Genomic DNA, 25,008 nt, shown 5'->3' with positions numbered 1-25,008 from the left:
GACACCTTGAGATAGACGAAGTCATCAAGCTCATAAGACATGTCACGATGCTTGCTATCATAATATATCTTCTGACGGGACTAAGCTGCTCTGAGGTTGTCGCGAATGACCCGACACATCTCCTCAGCTTCTTCTATCAAATCATTCCCAAGGATCTGACGCTCGCCGGTCTCAGACCAGTTGAGCGGGGTACGACACTTCCTGCCATAGAGAATTTCAAACGGAGCCTTGCCAGAACTAGCTTGATAACTGTTGTTATACGAGAACTCCGCAAAAGGCAGACAATCTTCCCACTTCATGCCAAAAGATATAACACAGGCTCTCAGCATATCCTCAAGAACTTGATTCACTCTCTCCACTTGACCACTAGTCTGAGGATGGAACGCTGTGCTGAAGCGGATCTTCGTGCCCATAGCAGACTAAAAGGAGACCCAGAACTTGGAAGTGAAGATACTTTCGCGATCCGAAGAGATCATCATAGCCACAACGTGCAAGGACACAATCCTGGAGGTGTACAACTCTGCCACCTGAGCTGCTGAAATAGATTCTTTGACTGGAAGAAAATGAGCCACTTTACTCAACTTGTCGATGACGACGAAGATGGCATCATTACCCTTCTTAGACTTCGGAAACCCGGTGACGAAATTCATCTCAATGTGATCGAACTTCCACTCGGGAATCGGCAATGGATGCAAAAGACCTGCTAGATGTTGATGCTCTGCTTTCACCCTTCGACATACATCACATTCATTTACGAACTGAGCAATCTCACGCTTCATACGAGTCCACCAGAAGGTCTGTTTCAAGTCGTGGTACATTTTGGAGCTTCCAGGATGAATAGAGAGCAGAGAGTTATGAGCTTCCTCCATGGTTACCTTCCTGAGATCACCTTTCGGGACGACAAGGCGATCCTCGAAGAACAACGTGTCTCTGGCATCAACAATGAAGCACTTATACTTCGAAAGACTCTTTCCCACGCCAATCTTGACCTTCTTCACCATAGCGTCAAGAAGCTGTGCTGCTCAGGCCTGATCTTCCAAGGTAGGAGAGATCTGAAGGTTTGCAAGAAATCCCTGAGGTACTAGCTGAAGGTTGAGCTTCCTGAAAGACTCACAAAGACAACGCTGGAGAGGTTGCAGAATCATAGTGTTGCAATATGCCTTCCTGCTCAAAGCATCCGCCACGACATTAGCTTTGCCTGGCGTGTACTCATCACTCAGATTAAAATCCTGGAGCATTTCCACCCAATGTGTTTGCCGAAGATTCAAGTTAGGCTGAGTGAAGATGTACTTGAGACTCTTGTGATCGGTGAAAACTTCAACCTTACGTTCCAACAAGAGGTGTCTCCAAGTCATCAGAGCGTGTACCACAGCTGCTAGCTCCAGATCATGCACCTGATAGTTCTTCTCCGCTGGCTTCAACTGCCTGGAGTATAAGCAACCACCTTCTTATCTTGCATCAGGACTGCACCAAGACCCTGGAGAGAAGCGTCGCAGAAGACCTGGTAAGACTTGGAATCATCCGGAGGAACCAAGACTGGAGTGGAGGTAAGCTTCTGTTTGAGTGTGTCGAAGGCCAACTGACACTCTGGAGACCAAGCATACTTAACACCCTTCTGAAGAAGACTTGAGAGCGGCTTGGCAATCTTGGAGAAGTTCTCAACGAACCTTCTGCAATAGCCAGCAAGCCCAAGAAGCTTCGAAGCTGCTTCACATTCTGCGGAGGCTCCCATTCAACAATGGCCTGAACCTTGGACGGATCAACTTTAATGCCCTCGGCAGAGATAATGTGCACAAGATAAACCACTTCTTTCAGCCAGAACTCGCACTTGGAAAACTTGGTATACAACTTGTAATCTCTCAGCTTATCAAGCACCAATCTGAGATGTTCTTCATGTTCTTCCTCAGTTTCAGAAAAGACCGGAATGTCGTCGAGGTAGAGCAAGACAAAGTCATTCTTGAACGGAGAGAATATGTAGTTCATCAATCGACAGAATGTCGGAGGAGCATGACCGTATACTCATACGAGCCAAAACTAGTCTTGAAGGCAGTCTTCGGAATATCTTCCTCGCGAATGCGAATTTGATGATAGCCCATCCCGAGATCAAGCTTGGAGAAGACCTTAGTACCTTTCAACTGTTCGAACAACTCAGTTATGTTCGGAAGTGGATATTTGTTCCTGATTGTCTTCTTGTTCGATGGACGGTAATCGACACACAGCTGGTCCGTGCCATCCTTCTTCTTGACAAACAGAACACCACATCCCCACGGAGACGAGCTCGATCTGATCAAACCCAAACGCTCCTGCTCATCGAGTTGCCTCTTAAGTTCCTTCAATTCTTCTGGACCCAGCTTGTACGGCCGTTTGCACACAGGCTCTGTGCATGGCTCTAGATCAATCACAAACTCAACTTCTCTATGTGGAGGCATGCCTGGTAGCTCTTCAGGAAACACATCTTCATATTCGCAGACCACTTGGACTTGTGAAATAGGATTGATCTCACCCTTTTCATTCAAAGAGAACAGACGAATTGTATCATCGCGTGCCGCGAATATAATCACGTCCTCCGAAGAGTGGGTAAGCTTCACTTCTTTAGCTTCACAATCAATTGACGCCTTGTTCATGGCCAACCAGTCCATATCAAGAATCAAGTCGATGTCGGAATTTCCCAAGACACTAGGAGATGCCAGAAAAGCATAAGCGCCCATCTTGACAGAAACATCCGGAACCATCATGTGAGAATTCATGATCTTGACAGGAGACACAATTGAAAGAGGCTTAGGAAAATCACGAGTAGGGAACGCATGCTTAAATGAGAATGGCCTTGAGATAAACGAATGCGATGCACCAGAATCAAATAACACATTAGCAGGAATATCATTATTGAGGAGGTTACCCATGATCACATCTGACGAGTTTTCTGCCTCAGCTGCATTCACCATGTTGACTTGAGCTGATATGGGGTTGAACTTGACAAGAGCGTTGCTTGGAGGTTTGCCTGGAGGAGGAGGCGGCAGTCGGAGCTGACAAGTACACTTGTTGGCATAGTGACCCTTTTGCCCACACTTGTGACAAGTCACCTCTGCTGGCTGCCGGTACTGAGTCTGAGGAGGCCCTTGCTTCTGATGCTGGAATCTCTGCTGGAAGACAGGGTTGGTTGGGTGGGAAGAACCACGACCACCAGAGTGCTTGAGCTGCTGCGAGTGCCGAGGAGGAGGAGGAGACACCCAGAACTTCTCTTGCTTCTGAACCACCTGAGTCGAGGAAGAGGTGGAATCTCTGAAGCGCTTCTTAGAATTCTCCACCCTGAGCAAGGCTGCTTCTGCTCTGAGAGCTAGGTTGTAGAACTTGTCGAACTCCTCAGGATCGTGCAAGGCAAGAGCTAACTGCAAATCTTCTTTCAAGCCACCTCTGAACTGATAAATCTTGCTCTTCTGGTCAGGGATATCCTGCAACATGACATGGCATGAATTGATATGGCAAGCAAATAAAGAAGATCAATGGTGCCACATGAAATCATAAGGTAACCACACACACACGAGAACATAATGCAATCACAAGACATGAAACAACATGGCATGCATGCATGCAAGGAAGACAATAAGGGACACATGAAATCATACGTGCAAAAGGACTCTCTCATATCAATGACAATGTGGACCCACATCAAATAAGTTCGAAATAGGGAAGGCTTTTACACTTGGGGCATTACAGAGACGATCCCACCAAACGGAATGGGAGGAGAGTGGCCGGAGAAGGAGATCCGACGAGTCCCTCTAGCACCGTTTCTTGAGAAGAGAGAGAGAGAATGAGAGAGAGCCCCGAGATGAATGGGTATGGGGGGATAAGTGTCGTGGTTTTGTCACGACAGATGTTCTCTTGAGAGAACTTAGGTGTGAGGCCATCGCAACCATGTGGCGGCTTGAAGGGGTTGGTCGAAATCGAGAGATGCAAGTTTTACCAGGTTCGGCCCTTCCGATGGAGGTAAAAGCCTACGTCCTGCTTGTGTTTCATTGATGAAGGTGATGATCTCGATTACAAGGGTGCAGACTCGCCACCTCTAATCTCGTGGGTGTCTAATATGTCTATCTCATGATTTGTCTTGACTGGATCTAAGTTGTGAATCTTGTCCCTCTTGGGGCGCCTTACCCCTCCTTATATAGGTGGAAGGGGTAGGTTTACATGTAGAGTCCTACTAGGAGTAGGAATAGGACTAGTCTCTCTTACATCCTAATTCGGGTCTTGTTTCCTTTGTGAGGGAGTCTCTCCTCTTCTTGGGCCTTCTCTTGTGAGCCGGCCCTCCTGGCCTCTCTATGAGCCGCCTTATGCCAGGGTGTACGCCGGGCCTTGGGCCTTCGTCATTTATCTAAGTTGCCTGTGGGGACAAGTATGAGTCACCCGCCAGGTCACTGCTGAGTCGCCGGTGAGTCACCAAGTCCTTGGCGGGTCATACTCCGAGCCAGGTTACACTGCGAGGTATATCCCCAACATTAGCCCCCAGGTTAGCTTGAATTTATTCATGGTAAGCTCCTGAAATAAGAATAATAAATATGTTAAGGGGCCGGCTTGTTCCTCTCGCCGGCTTGATGTACTGAATTGGTTCCTTGAAAAAACCGGGTTTCTTCGAGCCGCCTTCAATCATCTTGTAGGTACGTGTTCTTTGTAATAAAATACATATGCCATTGAGCCGGCCTCCAATGCTTTGGCTTGATGAAAATTTGGGGAATAAGAAATCCACACAATGTTGAACCAGCTTCTCTTGGTTCGGCGGGTTATGATTGACAATGGCGGGTCATGATTGCTAATGGCGGGTCATGATTATTGGTAGTGTCCCATCAAACAACTGAACTTCAATTGACTATATCGAATTATTGGGAATAAACAAATCCGTGTGATGTTGAGCCGGTCTTTCAATGCTTCAACTAGATAAAAATATGTTGAACCGGTCGCCCAATACTTCACCTCCATGGTGAAATGAAATGTGCTCTTCAATTTTTTGTTATATCCATATTACCCGTAGCCCTCAAGGGCCGGGTCATCAGTGTGTGATGGGTCGGGTCTTCAATTTGAACCTCATGATCTGTGAAACAACTTAGTGATGTAGCCCCCAAGGGTCGGGTTGTCTTGCCTGCGACAACCTGGGACTTTAGAAATTATGATATGAATAGTGTAGCCCCCCAAGTGACGGGTCGATTGCTTGCGGCGACTCGGGACTTCCGCGTTCTTCTCCTTTGAAAATAAAACATCATATGATGTAGCCCCCAAGGGTCGGGTCATTATGCAATAATGAGCAGGGACTTCCTTGAATCCATATTTGAATAAAGAGCGACCTGTAGCCCCCAGGGCCGGCTTATCTCCTTGAAATAGTTGGGTCTGTTGATGATGTGGTGATTTGAAAAGCTAATTACATTAGCCCCCAAGTGTCATGGTGCATGCTTGCAGCGAAATGGGACTTTCATACTTTGGTGTAATCTTGATTTGAATAATGTAGTCCCCAAGTGCCGGGTTGTGTGCCTGCAGCGACTCGGGGCTATTCCTTCCACTGTAGAATAAAATCATGTCCAATCTGTGAGCTGATGATGCCTTTGTGATAAAAGAAATCCTTGACTGTGGTTGCAATCTAACCCAGCAAATATATCCTTGAGAAATCGATAAGTGTTGTAGTTTACTACAAAGCACAAGTTGAAGAAATCCAAGGGCCGGTCAATTAGATGACCCGACATTTATATATGATAGGGCGGCTCTTTGACAATAGACAATTATTCCGAGCTGGATTAAAAACCCCAATCATTTAACACTGGTTATGATAAACCATGACGAAAATCCAGCCAAATTGGCTATTCAAAGATTTATTTGCACCTGCAATAATTTATGCTTTGACCCGGTTTGAAGACCGGCATGATATGTATGTATGATGTATGATGCAATGCAATATGATGCATGTATATGATATGATAAGTATGTCATCAAGCTATTTTAAATAAACCGGCTCAGTGAGTCACGACGGGTAGGACGAGCTCGTACGGCTCTAGTGCTACACCAAGAGGCTATTGTAGCTGCCTTAGCTATGTTTAGACCGGCTGATCAGGCTCGAGTCAAGCTTCAGTGAAGCAGGTTCAGTGAACCAATGGTTTTTCTATTTTCCATGTGTTAGCTCTTGCCGGTACCTTTCATGTTTTAACCAAGGCAAGTTCAGGGTCCAGAAATGGTATAACTCGCCAAGAGTACACGGGACCATGGGGCAATTTTTCCAACACACATTCCAGTATAACCATTTGTAATGCGTTAATGTTTCGCTAGCCAAGAGGGTATTCAGGCTGATCTCAGTGAGAGGAAGCCCCCAAGTGACCTATGATTAGGGAAAAAACCACACATAGGATTGCAGAAGCGTATACGCTCTTACTGCAAAACGACTTGGGAGCTAGTAGCCCCCAAGTAAGCCGGCTTAATTCTCAGAATCATATAAGGCACCCATGTTTGAACCGTGCAACATGGCAACTTTGGTCCTCTTTGGCTTACCAGTATCCAATTTGAAATAAGTGCAGCATGGCGACTTATGCTCTTTGATACTGATAGCGTCCATGCTTGGACGACTTTATGAATCATCCGCCAATAAGGCCGGGCACCCATGTTTGGGAGGTCGCATCATGGCGACTTGTCTTCTTAGGCGATCTTTAAATCATTTCGTCAATGAGGCGTCAGCCCCCAAGACCAGCTTAATTTCGGTGTAATGACCCGGGGTTCTTGAATTATTCATCCCAGTTGAGTCTGCCGAGCCATGTCCATGTAGCCCCCGAGTCTTAAGTCGACTCAAGGAGGCGGCTTGAGAGTCTCCACACTTGATTTTGACACAAGCCGGTATAATGCTTGATGGTTGCGCACGTCTGTTGGGCGGTTCATATAAGTGAGCACTGTATCGGCAGGTAGATGTAATTCGAGCCGTGAGGGCGGCGACTTGCGTCCTTCTGTTGGGCGGCTCGTACAGGCGAACACTGCAGCAACAGGTTGATGTAATCCGGGCCGTGAGGGTGGCGACTTGCGTCCTTCTGTTGGGCGACTCATACAGGCGAGCACTGCACCAGCATGTTGATATAAACCGGACCATGGGGGCGGCGACTTGCGTGTGTCTCTTGGGTGGCTCGTACAGGCGAGCACTGCACCGACGGTTGATATAAACCGGACCATTAGGGCGGCAACTTGTGTCCTCTCTTGGGCGGCTCGTTCATGCGAGCGTTGCACAGGCGGATTGGTCTTGAAGTGCGAGAGTTGTCGAGTGATTTGGCACGGACTGGAAAATCGGTCGCGACATTGTAAACCGTCTTGGTTGCGTGAACGTGAGAGTTGACCGCGTCATTGTAAATTTGCACGGACGGTAAGTCGGATGTGGCGTCGTAAGTTGGTGCGGACGACGAGTTGAGAACATCATTTGTAAGCCGGCGCGAATAAAAACCATTGTAGGATGATTCTGGCAAGTGCCCCATCTCCGTGGTATAGTCCCACTTCGGTAAAAAATAATTTTCCTGCGTACAAAATATCGCCAGCCAGAGTAATTGTTCTTTGGACAAATAGTATGTACTAAAAGGTAAGTAGGAGGAATATCACCTGATATTTTTATCGGATGAAATGCTTATGATCCATATGCTAACGGTGGTGTTGGACGTGCAGCTTCTTTCCTCCATGGCGTGTGAGGGGCACCGCCCACGTTATGGATCAATTTTCCATGGGTTCCATCTCCAGGAAGTAACGCCACCAGTTTATTTTTTTCTCTTTTTAGCTGACTAGTAATCATGCACGTGCAATGCACGTTTAGCTGTCATCATCACTCACTATGTTCTTCTTAAGTTAAATCACTCACTAAGTTGCATTACCTCCTTGACTTTACCTTCTCTTCCTAATCCTGCCAAAAGTGTGTTGTAAGTACAGTCAGTGGGTTCAAGATTCATTTCTTTTAGTTCATAGAAGATTCTAGGCTTCATTTCCCATGCCTTGTACATCATATCAATCAAAGAGCATGGAAGACGTCTGTTTTCGATCATTTCAGCGAAGATCTTCATGGCCTCATCAACATTCGATGCCTTGCTGCAACACCTGATCATCATCGTGTAGGTGATATTATCTGGAGAAATGCCCATAGCTTTCAATTCATGGAAGACCCTTTTTGCCATTCCCAGCCTCCCAGATTTAGCAAGACCATACAAAACAACATTACCAGCAACAACATCTGGAACAATCCCTTTGCTCTTCATAAGCTCATACCTTTTAAGTGCTTTCAGAGATTCGCCAGATTTTCCATGGTAATTTATAAACAGAACATGTGTGTAGCCATTTGGAGTAGGACCATGAATATTCATATGGTTGACCAGCTTTAGAGAACGGTTAAACCTATCAGCTTTAAGAAATTCAGATATCAAGGAGTTGTATGAATACTACTGAGCTACTATACCCTTTTGTTTCATCTCATCGAAAACATCTAAGGCTTCATCGACCCTTCCAACTTGGCACAATGCATCCACAACAGCAGTATAAGATACGACATTGTCATTATACCCATCAGCTTTGAATGCATTTCATATTTCACTTACTGACCGCGAGTCACCATCGTTGCCGCACTTGTCCAGGAGAGTAGTGTAGGTCACTCTATCAGGTTTCTGATCACTCGCTTTCATCTTCCAAAATACATCCTTGGCATCATCAAGTTGATCGGCATCACAGAGAATCTGTATAAGCACAGTATTGGTGACGACATCCGGCTTGCAGCCCTCTTCCTTCATTTTGCAAAGAATTCTATACGCCTCCTCTAATCTTCCAGCTTGTCCAAGAACCCGGATGCAGATAGTGTAGCTGTACACATTTGGCCTCACTCCGCGAGCGTCCATCTCACCCAACAACCCAACAACAGTCTCAGTGTCCCTCCTCTTCCCAAACGTCAGCATCAGCATGGAATAGGTCCTGACAGTCGGCACGACACCATCCGCCGCCATCGCGTTGTACACCTCCATGGTCTCCCCGTCGAACCCAGACTTGACGAGAAAGTAGATGAGGCCATTGTAGGTGTAGCCGTTCAGGGCAATCCTAGCCTCTTTCATCTCCGGCAAAGCCGCCGGCGCGCTCCGGAGGCCCCCCTCGACGCTGACCGCCCCGAAGATGGTGCAAAAGGTTCCCACATTGGCCTTGGCGATCTGCCTCTGCATTATGTCTAACACGTGGGCCACGTCCCCGACCCGGCCATGGGCGCGCATCCGCTCCAACATGTAGTTGCACGACTCCGTGGTGTCGACGACCCTGGCCTGCCGCGCGACTTACAGGAACAGCTCGAGGGCCTCTGCTGGGTCGGCTGCGGCGGCCGACCTGAGCATGTGGACGACGCTCCCCGCGTCTCCGGGCCGGCCCACCCGCTCGTCGTAGGACGGCGATGCGAGCTGGCGCAGCCTGCGCGGCTGCTCGGCCGCCTCCTGGGCGGGGCAAGTAGGAACCCGGGAGGATTCCTGGACTTCTGGGCCCGAAGTGTCCCGGCACCGGCCGCGCCGCCGCCACCGCTTACGACTCCCGAGCAGCAGAGCTCCATGGTGCCCGCCCGCCCGCCGTTCCCCTATGGCTGCTCGGCCGCCTCCTGCGGCGGCGGCGCGAGGCGAGCGTCGAGCATTATTGTATACTCTTTGATAGGTATAGCGCAACCCAAATTAATCCCTAATCCTTATTTTACAAGTTCTTAATAGGTCTCTTTTCTTATTTTGAATGCAAATACCTAACTAAATACTAATAAAATTCTTTGTTGACAGCAATCTATGCTTCACAGTAGTATATATTTTGTATGTCGAAGTCCTAGATAGGAAAGTAGAGTAGGCACAGATCCTCCACAAAAGGCAAAATGTATATGAAAAAAAGATTGATTGAACTTTCCAACGGACTCATTCCATCGACGACGACAGCCACGCGAGGCAAGCGGGCTGAGCGGGGGCGGCGGCGGCGCGAGGCGAGCGGGTTGAGCGAGGAGGTGGAGCACGGTCAGCCTTAGTTTATTTGATAAATGCACACGGTGGTGCTGCGTGGATGGTGGAAGACCGTTAGATTGTAATTTGCTGTCTAATTGTGTGGTGGTGATTGGTGTTTGTTTTGTGGGGGTAATAGTTATGTGTACCTAGAGAAGTTTTCGTTTGATCTTTTATTAGTAGTATAGATTCCATGACTTCTCCGAATTTAATTGAGCCACACAACCAGGAATTGCCAGATTAGTATCTTCTTGTCCTTGATTACTTGATCTTCTTTTGTATTTTTTCTTTCTTTCTCTCCTCTGCTGTCTCCTCGGTAGCCTTGTAGAAATCCTTGGAGATCGTTGGCACATGCCCCGGCTCATATGTAGCTTGTGACATGTACTTTCCATCTATGGCACGTGTATGTTTATGTAGGTGGTAGCTTCGTTGCTAGCTGGCCAACTTATCCTTCTTACATTGATATGCTAGTGCACATGAAACAGGCACACGACCCTGACTTAGGACATGTAGTATGTACGGAACAACCAGCCGCCGGCTTGTTCAATTGACCACTCAAGTAGACGAAACTTAGCCATGCGAGTCGGCTCGAGGTGAGGCCAGGGCGAGGCAAGGCCACGACGGCGGCCGCAGGCGCGGCATAGGGAGCCGGCTCAACGTGAGGTCGTGGCAACGAGGCGAGTCACGACGGCGGAGACCGAATCCGTGTTCACATCCTTCTCCGGGTCGTGGTTTTGTAAACCACCTTGGTGCGCAGGCGTGAGAGTCGAATGCATCACTGTAAATCGGCGCTGGTGACGAGTCGGCCACATCATTTGTGAGCTGGTGTGGATGACGAGTTGACCACAATGAGTTGATGTAGATGTGGAAGTCAACCGTGGCATTTAAACACCAGCAAGGACAAAGAGTTGACCGTGACGTTGTAAGCCAGCATGGAGGGCGAGTCGGTCGTGTCAATTAGAACCCGGGGCGGACAGCAAATCGGCCGCGTCAATTATAAGACGGCATGGAACGGCGAGTTGGTCGCGTCATTTATAAGCCAGCGTAGACGGTGAGTCGCCCATATCATTGTATACCGGCGGGACGATGAATCGCCTGTGACGTTTGTAGGTTGACGCCGATAGTGAGTCGTCCGTGACGAGATTCGTCCTCGCAATATGACGCCTGCGTAGTAAAATATCACAAGCAAGAGTATTTGTTCTTTGATAAATCAATATGTATAAAAAAATAGATAGGATGAATATCACCTGAACTTTTCCTCGGATGAACGCGCACACTAGCACTGGACAATGTTTGAAAATATTCGGATGAGAAAGATAGCAGATGTGGTCTGTCTTGTCTCAGTTGATTTTGCTCTTCTCCAGGTCCTAGTATTTGTAGTACTAGGTCTCCACGTAACCTCCTCCTTTGTCTGTATCACCTTTCCTGAACCTTTATGAAACTATGTGTGCGTGGCCTTCGTGTGCTACTCCTTTTATGTTGTGTACGTCTCCGGATCTGCTATCTCACTCTCCTAGAAACGCCTGAGAAGAGATTATGGATTTCGAAAGGGGCTGAGCTTGCTGGACGGACACACAACGCAGCTGACGAGGAGCTCCACCAAGGCAGCAAGGAGGAGTAGCCCCGGTGGGCCATGGTGGCGGCTTGCGACAGAGCCGCGCGAGGTAAAGGTGATCCAGGGCGGCGGCGGCTCGGCAGCTCTGGCGAAGGCACGACAAAGCGCGGCCACAACGGCTGGCCGATTCGGCGAGCAGGATGAGACAGGCGGGGCGAGGCCACAGCGGCTGGCAGACTCGGCGAGCGGGGCGAGGCGGCAAGCGCAGAAAGTGATGTGAATCGGACCGGCGTGCGCACGCGGTGGCTTGGCTGCGGATGAGGCGAGCCGGCGCATAGAGGAGGACCGCGACGTGGCGAGGCGACGCTGGTGCGACCCGGACCCGACGTGCTACGAGCGAGGCGAAACAGGCTTGGCATGCCAGCGCGGTACAGCAAGGAGCCGACGGGGCGAGGCTGCAGTGTTTGACCAGCATACTACGGGTCGTTGGTTTCAACAGATTGCTCGTGCAGGTCGTACGCCGTAGTGGCAGCTTAGCGAATATCTGACCAATATTATAGCCTAATCTCATGACGGAAAGATAGCAATAGCTGAGTTTCCTCGTGCGCGATGATGTGAAGCCTGGATCTGTAGTCCTGATCACCTCGGGACTTCATGGGAAAAACATTGTACCAACCGGACATTGCCTCGGGCGGATCTTTCCAATTCGGCGACGCCTAGTAGCAGCAGCAAAATCAATCTCGCGTCTGTTTCGACGGATCAAGCCGTGTAGGCGTGCACTCACGCGACCCTAATTCTTTCGTCCGATTGCTCATCATGGTGATGATGTAGATTCTTCTACGCCGGCTCGTACGGATCCGGCGGGTCATAAGCTTCTCGAATCCTAGAAGAGATCCCTTCAAAAACACAATTTCATCGTGCGATCAGCCCCACGGTGGACGCCAACTGTCGTGGTTTTGTCACGGCACATGTTCTCGTGAGAGAACTTAGGTGTGAGGCCATCGCAACCATGTGGCGGCTTGAAGGGGTTGGTCGGAATCGAGAGACGCAAGTTTACCCAGGTTCGGCCCCTCCGATGTAGGTAAAAGCCTACGTCCTGGCTATGTTTCATTGATGAAGATGATGATCTCGATTACAAGGGTGCAGACTCGCCACCTCTAATCTCGTGGGTGTCTAATCTGTCTATCTCATGATTTGTCCTAACTAGATCTAAGTTGTGAATCTTGTCTCTCTTGGGGCGCCTTACCCCTCCTTATATAGGTGGAAGGGGTAGGTTTACATGTAGAGTCCTACTAGAAGTAGGAATAGGACTAGTCTCTCTTTGAATCCTAATCCGGGTCTTGTTTCCTTTGTGAGAGAGTCTCTCCTCTTCTTGGGATTTCTCTTGTGAGCCGGCCCTCCTGGCCTCTCTATGAGCCGCCTTATGCCAGGGTGTACACCGGGCCTTGGGCCTTCGTCATTTATCTAAGTCGCCTGTGGGGACAAGTATGAGTCGCCCGCCAGGTCACTGCTGAGTTGCCGGTGAGTCGCCAAGTCCTTGGCGGGTCTTACTCCAAGCCGGGTTACACTGTGAGGTATATCCCCAACAATAAGGAACTGCCTCTGCCCTAATATAACCCTCTGTGATCATTGCGGTAGTACCGCTTGGCGAGCGGTAGTACCACTCGTCCATCGGCAGTAAAAGTTTACTCCCGTGCGTGGAGCGGTAGTATCGTGCCCCCTTCAAAAAACAGTTTTGAACTTTGCCAGAACCAGAGAAAAAAAATGCAGGAAAACCCAGTTGAAGATAAGAAAAGTGAAACAAGCATGAAACACGAACACAGAACCGAATCTTCTGACGAAGAGAGGGAGGTGGCCGGAGCCACAAATGTTTGAAACAAATGGTATGACACCACGAATAATTATCCTTGGGTTCATGAATAAAGCTTGTCTTTGAAGCACAGGTGCCATCAATAATGGTTAATGTGAAAGACGTGATAAATTTATGCATAATGGGGGTGGGGAAGTTCATTGAGAGGTGGCGTGCCTAGTTTAAATCCACATTGCTTGAATTAATGATATTTATCTCATGCCTTAACTCGCAAAACCTTGCTTCATCTAGAGGTTTGGTGAAAATATCCACAAGTTGCTCTTGAGTGTTGATGAAGAGGACCTCAATATCTCCTTGCTTGATATGATCTCAAATGAAATGATGACGAATATCAATATGCTTGGTCTTGCTATTTTGCACCGGACTGAGAGATATCTTGATGGCACTTTCATTGTCACATAGAAGAGGCATTTTGTCACAAGTGACACCATAATCCTTTAAAGTTTGCCTCATCCATAATAATTGAGCACAACAACTTGCGACAGCTACATACTCGGCCTCGGTGGAAGAAAGTGACACAGAGTTTTGCTCCTTTAGGGTACTTTGGGGTACCATAAGCCAAAGTTTGGGGTATGAGCCGAATATCGAAAGATTTGTTTGACTACCGCATAGTGGCTTTCCATTGGTGCGGATTGAAACCATGCACAAATTCCCACACTCAACATGATATCTGGTATAGATGCACAAAGCTAAAGCAAGGATCCAATCATGGAGCGATATACCTTCTGATCCACAGCTTTACCAGTGGGATCATTGTCAACCTTGCATTTGGTTGGCATGGGAAATTTGACTGGCTTGACGTCCTCGAGCTCGAACCTCTTGAGCATATCTTGAGTGTAATTAGCTTGTTTGATGAATTTTCCTTCTCTTCCTTGTTTGATTTCAAACCCGAGAAAGAACTTCAACTCTCCATCATAGACATCTCAAACTTCTCGGTCATTAGTGCAGCAAACTCTTCATTGAAAGATTTGTTAGGAGAACCAAATATAATATCATCAACATATAGTTGGCATATGAACAAATCCCCTTTGACCTTTTTGGTAAAGAGGGTGGGATCAATTTTCCCAATTTCAAACCCACAATCTTGCAACAACTCGGTAAGGAACTCATACCACGCACGTGGGGCTTGTTTAAGGCCGTAGAGTGCCTTCTTGATTTTGTATACATGAGTGGGGAACTTGGGGTCCTCGAATCCCGGGGGTTGTTTGACATATACCAACTCATTTAAGGGGCCATTAATAAATGCACTCTTTACATCCATTTGTTGCCATTTGAAATCATGATGAGAAGCAAATGCAGCAACATGCGAATAGATTCAAGACGAGCAACAGGGGCAAAGGTTTCACCGTAGTCGATACCCTTGACTTGGGAGTATCCTCGAGCCACAAATCTTGCCTTGTTTCGAACAACAACACCATTTGCATCCTGCTTGTCCTCGAAGATCCATTTGGTTCCAATGACATTATGTTCCTCCGTTGGCCTTGGCACTAATTCCCAAACTTGATTGCGGTCGAAGTTGTTAAGTTCATCATGCATGGCTTCAAGCAAATTCTCATCATCGAGCGCTTCATGTACCTTTTGGGGTTCAACACACGAAACAAACGCGTGATGCAAACAAAAGTTTGATAATTGTTGACGAGTAGTTACCCCCTTATTGAAGCTTCCGAGCACATTCTTAAAGATATGTTGTCGAACCCGGAGCTTGTTAGCTATATTGACGGCGCGACGCTCCAAGAGTTCCTTACTAGGTAGTTGAGGAGCGTCTTGTTGATCATATTGAGCACCACCTTGAGCTTGCTAACTAGTTTTTCATTGATCTTGTGGTTGCTCTTGATCTTGAGCAAACTCAGAGTCTTGAGCATGATCTTGGACATCATTTGGTGCAACACCATCCTCATGAGGTAGATCTGACTGATCTTGTCCTTGATCTTGTTCAACGGGTTGAGGGCCTTCACTTTGTTCTTCGGAAGCGTGTGGGACAAGTGAAGGTGATGGCTCCTATTGAGTAGAGCATTTCCTTCTCCATCCGCCACAAGGGCTTCCTCAATGGGGAGTATTTGACCAACCCCATTCTTCTTATGGCTTGAGGAGGAATTTCATCACCTACATCACAAAGACCACTTTGCTCCACTTGGGAGCCATTATTTTCATCAAACTCTACGTTACATGTCTCCTCAATGAGTCCGGTGGACTTGTTGAGAACACGGTAAACATGAGAATTTGTAGCATAACCAACAAACATGCCCTCATGAGCTCTAGCTTCGAATTTAGGTAAACGAACACCTTTCTTGACTATGAAACACTTACAACCGAACACCCGGAAGTACTTGAGGTTAGGCTTGTTCTCGGTAGGAATCTCATATGGAGTCTTGTTCAAGCGTTTGCGGAGGTAGAGCCGATTGGATGCATGACATGCGGTGTTAATGGCTTCGGTCCAAAAGTTGTATGGAGATTTGAACTCCGCCATCATGCTTCTTGCCGCATCCATCAATGTCCAGTTCTTCCTCTCCATCACATTATTTTTTTGGGGGGTATATGGTGCTGAATATTGGTGCTTTATCCCCTCGTCACTAAGGAACTCATTCAAGATGTAGTTCTTGAACTCAGTGCCGTTGTCACTTCTAATCATGGATATCTTTGCTTCATGTTGACGTTGAGCTTCATTAGCAAAGTCGATGACAGTTTGCTGAGTCTCACTCTTCCTCTTGAAGCAGTATACCCAAGTGTATCTTGAGTAGTAATCCACAATCACCAAGCAATACTTTCTTCCCCCAAGACTATCAAAATATGGAGGACCAAATAGATCCATGTGAAGGAGCTCCAAGGGCCTTTTAGAGTAGATGATAGTCGTGGGACGGTGAGCTGTTTCATGAAGGTTTGGCAAAACTCACATTTGTGAGTCCATGAACATGGTCCCCTTTGAGGAGACTTTGCAAAGATCTCATATTAACATGAGCTAGCGAACGATGCCAAAGCCAACCCGCATCAACTTTAGCCATTAGACAAGCAGCGATCTTAGTAGGTCGCTGATGACCCACAAGTATAGGGGATCAATCGTTGTCCTTTCGATAAGTAAGAGTGTCGAACCCAACGAGGAGCAGAAGGATCTGACAAGTGGTTTTCAGCAAGGTAAAATCTGCATGCACTGAAATTGTCGGTAACAAGTGATTGTGTGGTGAGATGATTCGTAGCAAGCAACAAGTAACAAAAGTAGCAACGGTGCAGCAAAGTGGCCCAATCCCTTTTGTAGCAAGGGACAAGCATGGACAAAGTCTTATAGGAGGAAAAACGCTCTCGAGGACACACGGTAATTTCTGTCATGCTATTTTTCATCATGTTCATATCATTCGCGTTCGTTACTTTGATAGTTTGATATGTGGGTGGACCGGCGCTTGGGTACTGCCCTTACTTGGACAAGCATCCCACTTATTATTAACCCCTCTCACAAGCATCCGCAACTACGAAAGAAGAATTAAGACGAAGTCTAACCATAGCATTAAACTAGTGGATCCAAATCAGCCCCTTACCAAGCAACACATAAACTAGGGTTTAAGCTTCTGTCACTCTATCAACCCATCATCTACTTACTACTTCCCAATTCCTTCCTCTAGGCCCAAATAATGGTGAAGTGTTATGTAGTCGACATTCACATAGCACCACTAGAGGAAAAGCAACATACAACATATCAAATTACCGAACGAATACCAAATTCACATGACTACTATTAGCATGACTTATCCCATGTCCTCAGGAACAAAAGTAACTACTCACAAAGCATAATCATATTCATGACCAGAGAGGTAATGAGTAGCATCAAGGATCTGAACATCAACTCTCCACCAAGTAATCCAACTAGCATCAACTACAAAGAGTAATCAACACTACTAGCAACCTTAAAAGTACCAATCGGAGTCGCGAGACGGAGATTGGTTACAAGTGATGAACTAGGGTTTGGAGATGAGATGGTGCTGACGAAGATGTTGATGGCGACGAGTCCCCTCGGATGAGAGGAGTGTTGGTGATGACGATGGCGACGATTTACCCCTCTGGGAGGGAAGTTTCCCCGGCAGGATCATCCTGCCGGAGCTCTAGATTGGTTCTGCTCAAGTTCCGCCTCGTGGCGGCGGTGAATCCAAGAAAACGCTCCTCCCTGATTTTCTCCTGGACGAAACCCTTCATATAGCAAAAGAGGGGGGCAAGTGGGCCAGCAGCCTGCCCACAAGCCATCATGGCGCGACCTGGGGGGTGGTCGCGCCGTGCAGGCTTGTGGGCACCCCATGGCGCCCCTGTGGCACTTCTTCGACCCAGTATTTTTGATAAATCCGGAAAAAAATCCTCATTGATTTTTACGGCATTTGAAGTTGTGCAGAATAAGTATCTCAACTTTGCTCTACTTTCAGGCCAGAATTCCAGTTGCCGGCATTCTCCCTCTTCATGTAAACCTTGCAAAATAAGAGAGAAAAGGCATAAGAATTGTACCGTGAAGTGAAATAACAGCCCAAGAAGTGATAAATATCAACATGAAAACATGATGCAAAATGGACGTATCAGTCGCTCCAAAAAGTTCACCACATAGAGATTGTTCTCGACATGTCCAACAAAGGCTACTTTAAGAGTCTTGCTCCAAAAAAGGGCCACGGTATCAAGATTAAAGAATGTGGCAAATCCCATAATTGCAAGCTGGCGAATGGAAAGCAAATTTTATGCAAGGGACTCAACAAGCCTGACCTTCTCTATAGATAAATCTTGAGAGATGACCACCTTGCCAAATCCCATTACCTTAGATGTTGAGGCATCAACAAATTGGACATGGGTGGGCATAGATGGAATTGGATGCAGATCCACCACCAAGTCCTTGCTCACGGTCATATGATTTGTGGCTCCACTGTCGAACAACCATGACACTCCACCGGAAGCAAACTCCTACAAGAGATCAATGCTTGGATTTTGGTACCCATTCTTGAATGGGTCCTTTGATGTTAGAAACAAGGGTGTTAGGAACCCAACTAGCCCTTTCAATGTACTCATAATAATATCCAACAAATTTGGTATAAACATTCCCATCACTATCACGACATAACACATAAGAGGGGTTAAATTCGCTAGCTTTGTTGGTAGAGGTGGTTTTGCCCTTCTTGGTATTGTCACCCCTTCCTTGTTCTTCATATTCTTATGAGTACTATAAACCTCTTTGACAAAGATGTCCTTGAGAGGGGGAGAAAGCTTGGTCTTGTTCTTTTTTTTTTCTATTTAGACTTGCGTGCAAACCAAAGTCCTTCCTTTCGTACCACTTCCTTTTAATTACTCAAAAGGTCATTTAGATTCTTCTCGCCTTGGATGCATGACACACGACCCTTTTCAAGTTGTTCTTTCAACTTGGCATTCTCCTCCACAAGATGCACATTTTCACAACAAGGGTTAGTAGCACAAGCATTATCAATTAGAACAAAAGGAGGACAAGTAGAAATCTCCTTGGTTAGTTTTACTTGGAGTTGATCATGAGACTCCTTAAGAGAAAAATGAGCACCTTTCAAGACCTTGTGGGCCTTGTCAAGTGTGTCAAATTATTCCTTGAGTCTATCATGGCCAATCACAAGTGCAACTTTCTCGAATTTAAGCACACATGTAAGAACAATAGCATGATCAATTTTTTTTTAATTTAGCATGATCAACGTTGTGTGACCCCTCAAGAGCCAATCGAAGACCACACTCTTCCTCTAGAGCAACAGATAGTTCCGAAATCTCATCGGCGTAATCACGACTATGTTCTTCCAACTTGGAGATCCTCATGAGTCTCAATGAGATCATTGGCCTCACCAAGTTGTTCCAAAAGAGAAACAAAGTGCTTCTTGGATTCACCTTTGATCTTACCCAGGAATTTGTCAAACTCATTCTCATCAAGCTCCACTACTTCACTATTATGAACACATTCTAACAATGAAGGAGAAGTAGTGATAGTGGTCTTGATGTTTGGGGTTACCTTATTGATACCTTTGGCCTTGAGGCACTTGGCGATGCGGTTCTCGTTGGTGGCGCCGAATAGAGACACCTTGGGGGAGGAAGTGGCAATGGCCACGGTAGCCATTGCCATCCCCTCATGGCATGTAACATCTTCGTCATCATCGGAGGTGTACTCTTCATGGGCCACCAAACCCCTTGGAGGAGTCTTCTTGGTGAATATGTTCATGCTTGGGAAGGACTTGGCTCTGTCTTTGTGAATGAGCTTGCCCCCGTTGTCTTCCCTCTTCTCATAAGGACAATCTGCCACAAAGTGACTCACATTGCCGCAATTGTAGCATGTCCTTACTCGTTGCTTGTTCTTGGACCCACTTGAGTTGTTCTTGGAGAAGTTGGGCTTTGAGTTTATCTTGTTGCCCCAAAACTGCCTTGATGCAAGAGCCATGTGCTCGTGATAAGCATACTTTGTGTCTTTGGGGCGGCCAACTTCTTCCTCTTTCTCTTCTTCATGTGAAATGACCTTGGCTCTCAAGGCAAGGTCGGGTGAGGCTTTCTTCTATCAGACACGAGCAAGAGCATTGTCGGTGGTCTTGTTCATAATATCCATAGCAATGAACTCATCCAACACTTCGCTTGAGGTCAAGGTGTGGAAATCTGGCCTTTGACGAATGACGGGGGACATGGCTTTGTTGAATGGAATGATAGCCTTGAGAAACTTGCGCTTGGTCCAAGTGTCATCTGTATCCGTGCTCCCATGGTCTTGGAGAGAAACGGCAAGAGTAGTCACCCTTTGATAGAGATCACGGGGGTCCTCATCTTCTAGCATCACAAACTCATCGGCCTCATAAAGAACCATTTCAAAGTTGGGCCGTTGAATGCTTGAGCTCCCCTTGTACAACACCATGATGTGCTCCCAACAATCCTTTGCACGGGTGAAGGGGCGCAAGTGAGGTAGATCTTCGGGAGGATCCACGGATTGAAGGATGAACACCGCAGAATGATTGTATTGATTGTCCGCCTCTTCTCTTGGAGTGAGGTTGTTTGGATCATGTGGGTAAAAGCCTTGTTCGATGATTCTCCAAAGATTTGTTGAGCTGTTATTCAAATGAGACTTGATGGAAAAGACCCAGTTAGCGAAATCACCTTTAACAAGTTTAGGAGGAGGACCAAGGTTATTAATATGCAGTGTAGAGACCTGTCCTCCATAGACCGGGGGAGGAGGAACAAAGGCGAAGGTTCCCGTCCCATTCTTGTCAAGAGGGAAGAAGTTCGAGTACCTTTAGCCGTTTCCTTTCCGGAATTGGCCTCTGATTCCGATGTGGTGGGTTTGGCCACAAGCAACAGTTCGGGAGAATTCTTCACCCCTCAAGTTATTCTTTAAGCATGGACTTGACTTCGGTTGTCATGGACGTCTTGATTGAGGACATAGCCTCATTCAAGTCGTCCCGTGTGATCGAACTCAACTCCACAGCCTAGGGCACTTCGTGCCCAACCTCACTATCGTCAACCGTACTCTTAGGGTGGTGAAACCCTTAATAAAGAGACGTGGCTCTGATACCAATTGAAAGGATCGATATGGTTGACTAGAGGGGGGGGGAGTGAATAGGCAACTACCATTTTTTAGCTCTTCTTAACAAATTGGGGTTAGAAACAAAAGGTTCTCTAGATGAACAACTAGGTGAGCAACCTATATGATGCTAACAACCACGACAACAAGGGCAATCAAGGAATACACTACAACAATAATAAATACAAAGTAAAGGTAAGAGATAACCGCAAGTGGAACCGATGGATACGAGGATGTGTTACCGAAGTTCCTTCCCTTTGATAGGAACTACGTCTATGTTGGAGCGGTGTGGAGGGACAATGCTCCCCAAGAAGCCACTAGGGCCACCGTATTCTCCCCACGCCCTCACACAATGCGAGATGCCGTGATTCCACTATTGGGTCCCTTGAAGGCAGCGACCGTACCTTTACAAACAAGGTTGGGGCAATCTCCACACAATGCTTGGAGGCTCCCAACAAGACCACGAAGCTTCACCACAATGGAATGTGGCTCCGAGGTGACCTCAACCGTCTAGGGTGCTCAAACACCCAAGAGTAACAAGATCCGCAAGGGATTAGTGGGGTGAATCAAATATCCCTTGGTGGAAGTGTAGATTAGGGCCTTCTCAACCAATCCCTAGGAAATCAACAAGTTTTATTGGCTAGGGAGAGAGATCGGGCGGAAATGGGTTTTGGAGCAACAATGGAGCTTGGGGAGGTAAGAGGTGAGCTTCGAGAGGAAGAAGACCCCTTTATATAGTGTGTGTGGGTGGGGGGATCCAACCGTTACCCCCACTCACAACACAAGTAGAGCGGTACTACCGCTGCTGGGAGCGGTACTACCGCACAATAGGTTCACCAACCACGGTAGTAAGAAATTACTACCGTGCCTACCACTGCTGAGGGAAAAGGATGCGCAAAAACTCCAACGGAGCGGTAGTAAAAAACTACTACCGGCGAGAGAGCGGTACTACCGCCCAGAGAGCGGTAGTAAAAAAGCTACTACCTCCTTGCCTACGGTACTACCGCTGGCACCAACGGTACTACTGTTGGCCCTTTTGCACATACAGGAAAAACATGTTGGAGCTCCATTGAAGCAAGGGAAAGGTGGTGCAATAGAAATGTGTACGTGTTGATTGCACCCAAACCTTTCCGACGCAGACCCCCTCTTAATAGTACGGCTTTCCTACGACTCAAATCCACCAAAGAGAAACGTAGAAAGCAACCGTCTTTGAAATACTCCGAGGGGCATTGAATCGTCTTGTGCCTAGTCATGAGTTATTTGAAGTTCTCAATGCACACGATTAGTCCACACAGGCATTGTCAGTAATCACCAAAACCACTTAAGGAGAAATATGCCCTAATAAAGGTGTTGCCTCGCTAGCACTAGTATCCTTCAATGCCTATGATTTATTTGATTCACCAAATGAAGGGATTGGAAGTTGCTTCATGGCTAAAGGCAGAAAGTATCACACCCCGAATGAATTAAATTTAATAGTGATGAGGATGACTTAGTAGGAGATAATGACTTCCTCTTTGATAAAACTAGCGATGTTAGTCATAATGAACTTGATAATAATCATGCTAGTTAAGATGAATTGTTTGGCGATGCTAATAAGGAGATTGAGAGCTTAACTAAAGAACTAAACACTCTTAAGTTAGCTCATGAATCTACTCAAGAAGATCATAGAGATCTACTAAGAACTCATGAGAAGCTACACTTCGAGAAGCTAAATTTAGAGTAGGAGCATGAGTGTCTTAAAGCTATCAATGACGATCTTCAAAAGAAGAGTTCTTATTATCTTGCCAAATGACTACTCTTGTCCACTTTATGGCAAAGTGAAAACTAAGCAAACTAGTAAAAAAGGCGAGAAATGTTCTTCATCTAGTAGAAACAATAAAATTGTTAATTATTCTATTTTTGCTTTTAGTAGTTCTATTGTTTTCACTCATGATTCTCCTAGCCAAGTTATACTTGAGCAAGGAAATGATTCTTTGAAAGGAATTATAGATAAAGGCGTGTACAAGAGTCCTGCCGAAAGCAAACAATTTGAGGAGATTGTACGCAAGCAAGGATGGCATCGGAGTAACCAATGTGTTGGTTTTGAACAGAAGTTCAATGCCAATGGAGTTGAGAGGGAAGTAGATCAATACCCCAAGACGAAGTTTGTTCCCCAAAAGGAGAAGTATGTTCCTACTCTCTTCAATGGAATACAAGCTCAAGATGATCTTCCACCACAAGACCACAAGCTAAAAGGAAAGGACAAGCTTCAAGAAGAGATTGAATTATTTGAAGAAGAACATCAAGCCATGGTCAAGTGAGTTCACAAGGCCACCACTAGCTCTACTTCATCAAGTGCTAGTTAAACTCCAAGGATTCCCATCAAGTTTATGCCGGTCCTAAAGAAGAAGAACTCGAGAGTTCTTGAGGGGTGACTCTGCCAACAAACTTCGCTCATATTCATTTCTTGGCAAGGACTAATGCACTCAACTCCAACCTTATGCATTGGTTTAACAAACCCCTTGTTGGCAAGCAAGGGACCAGGTACTTAATGCATAAATGGACATCATCCCATGAACACTTCATTCCATGTCCATAGATATCCTTGTTATCGTCCCTTGTGTGGGATTAACCCATGTAGGTGAGAAGAGTACAAAATGACAAGGATTGCTCCCAACTCTAGATGATCTTCATAAAAAATGAGCATCCACTACTACAACACCTACATGAAGTCTTCAACGATAAAACCGAAGGTTAGTTCATACCTATTAGGGGGATATCACATCTAGGGGAGTTTTGCTCTAAGACTTGAGCTAAAGCATCTCTACATGATGTGAACACATTAAAAGCTTTATGTAAAAGTGGCAAACCCACTTGTGCTTAAACGATGAGCATGACCTATGATAAAGTGTTCTCACTTGGCTCCTAAGTCAATATACTCATATATAGATGGCTTTGTCATCGCCAACGTGCTTGGTAGATACTATAATGGTTTTGCAAGTTTGGATTATTATATTTGATATCTTATGGCATGAGCATCTTGGTATGCATATTTTTTCATTCAAGGACATCTAATTGTAGTTCTTTTCTAGCCATTTGGATGTACGAGAATGCCTAGGTACCCTCTCTAGATATCTATCATATCTTGTCTCAAACTCTTTCATGCTTCATCACAAAATTTGAACAAGGACTTTTCGGACCCTCTCGGTGAAGAGAGCTTGGAGCCACCAATTTGACCAGGGCTGACTTCCAAAACTTCCTAAGTGTTTCTCGGTGTCACCACCTCTTACAAACTCGAATCCACCAAAGTCACTTGGGTTGATTAGGCTTTCTATCTTGGTACCAACGATCGATAAGTCTCGGCATCGTTGAGTTCCCCTATCAACTAGTAGTTGTGAACCTTGGTGTCACCAATTTTTCTTTCTCGGTGTCACTGATAGTAGACGGATATATATATATTATATCCACGAGATGGACTTTGAAAAATTCTTCAAACCACCCATCTCACCGACCCCACTATTTCCGCCGCCCTATTCCACGTGCGTTCTCCATCGTCTCGAGTGCTCCCTTGTCGCAGGAGTCCTTCGCCATCTATGGGGTTCGACCCTGCCATTGCCACCGTAGAGAGGTTCCACCAAGTTAGGATAAAACTCAACCCCTATTGTGTGCATCTTCCAATTTAATACGCAATAGGTTTTGTCAACTATCTGTCCACCGAATGCACAAATTTATACTCTCAAAAACTTCTTAGAATAGATTGAACAAAAAATTTAGGGTTAGGTCTCCACGATAAACAATCTCGGAGTCGCCGAGTCGAAACAACTCGGTGCGACCGATGTGGTTTTGCCCACTGCACAAGGGATTCTTGGTGAAACTGAAAAGTTCCTATCGGTGTCACTGAAGTGGGATTTAGGAATTATGCAAGCACCTCTGGAGAGACCGAATTACACCTCGGTTAAACCGAAATGGTGTGGCCAAGTTTTTGTTGCTTGCCTCGGAATTTCCGAAATGTGAAACTCGGTGGAACCAACTTGCCTATTGTGAAAACCTAAAACTAATATTTTGAGTTAAAACTTTTGTGAAATATCTA

At 46.3% G+C, this 25,008-nt stretch overlaps 1 pseudogene; it reads right to left on the bottom strand.

Moving 5' to 3' along the window:
- Positions 1–7,847: 7,847 nt before the first annotated feature.
- On the bottom strand, positions 7,848–9,565 carry LOC123396653 (annotated as a pseudogene).
- Between the last annotated feature and the right edge of the window lie 15,443 nt (positions 9,566–25,008).

The sequence above is a fragment of the Hordeum vulgare genome, chromosome 5H (genome assembly GCF_904849725.1).
Source record: "Hordeum vulgare subsp. vulgare chromosome 5H, MorexV3_pseudomolecules_assembly, whole genome shotgun sequence".
Classification (NCBI taxonomy): domain Eukaryota; kingdom Viridiplantae; phylum Streptophyta; class Magnoliopsida; order Poales; family Poaceae; genus Hordeum; species Hordeum vulgare.
This window is presented reverse-complemented; position numbering and strand designations above follow the sequence as displayed.